We start from the raw sequence: 1,278 nt of genomic DNA on the forward strand, positions 1-1,278 counted from the left end.
TCAATAAATGTTGGATGGATGGATGGCAGACTCTGATATATATAATGGCTTCCCCTTCATCTTCTGTGTTCTCTCCACCTATCATTACTATAGTAATTCACCCTCGAAGAACTTATCACTCTCAGAATTTATAATTATATATTTTTTTGCAATTATTTGATTATCGCCTGACATCTCCACCAGGCTCTAAGTTCCTGGAAGGCAGGAATTTTATCTTCTTAGCTCATTATTGTGTCCACAGGGCTTAGCACATAGTAAATATCTGAAAAGATTTTAAATTAATATATTAGCAAAACTTAATCGAAAATTGATTCATTAACCTATCAGTGGACTTTTTTTTAGTTCTCTTATATTATATTACCAATGCTAATATAATTGATTGTTTTCTGACTGTTAGAGCAGTTGTGGTTACTGAGTTCTACTAGCAGCTGGAACTATTCAGTGATCCAGCTGTTCAGATGGGTTAGTCCGGGACACTGTCTTATTACCTGTGTGACTATCAACAAGTGAGTGACTTTACCATTCTCATCTATAAAATGGACATACAAGTAGATTCACTTCATAGTGTTACTATGGAAGTTAGTTATTATGACAATAAGAAAGAAAAAGCAGGCATTAGATACAGCTTCAAGTTCTAAGAGGCATAAAGCATTATAATGTTATAGACTAGCCTAATTAAACTTTTATGGGTTAAATCGTGTGCTTTAATTTTCTGATCTATAAAATGATGCACTTGAGTTCTTATTTATAATAAAAATGATGAGCTATTTATAGAGAACAATAATAATGGAAATTTAGGCCCCATGTAAGTACATCCTAAGCCCTGGCCAGAATATACTTACCTTCTAGAAAATAAAGCCATTACAGGTTTTACTTCCTTAAGAAAAGTTTAAGCAGATTTAAAATTTCCCTCATGGAAAAACTAAAATGAGTAATTCTAGAACTAGGACAAAAAAAAAAAAAGGAAGGGAATGAATCAATTCAACCGCATTCATCTGCCTGCCCTTCTAGCTGTAGTCACTCACTTTCCAAGAATTTTGATGACAAACACTAAACATTATTGTGACCCTAATAAAATCTAGGGCCCTACACGATCCATCTATGAACAAAGTCACATTCAAAATCACACAATCCAGGGCCCACACATCATTAAAAGAGAATTGCTAACCTTCACTTGTATCTCATAAAGTACATTAAAAGTTAATCAATTCATAACTCACCACAACACGTCTCAGAAGCACCTCCTCTCTGCCCTAACTGATGCTATTTGGGCGACAC

This window comes from Pteropus vampyrus, unplaced genomic scaffold (assembly GCF_000151845.1).
Source record: "Pteropus vampyrus isolate Shadow unplaced genomic scaffold, Pvam_2.0 Scaffold15, whole genome shotgun sequence".
In the NCBI taxonomy this organism is placed as follows: Eukaryota; Metazoa; Chordata; class Mammalia; order Chiroptera; family Pteropodidae; genus Pteropus; species Pteropus vampyrus.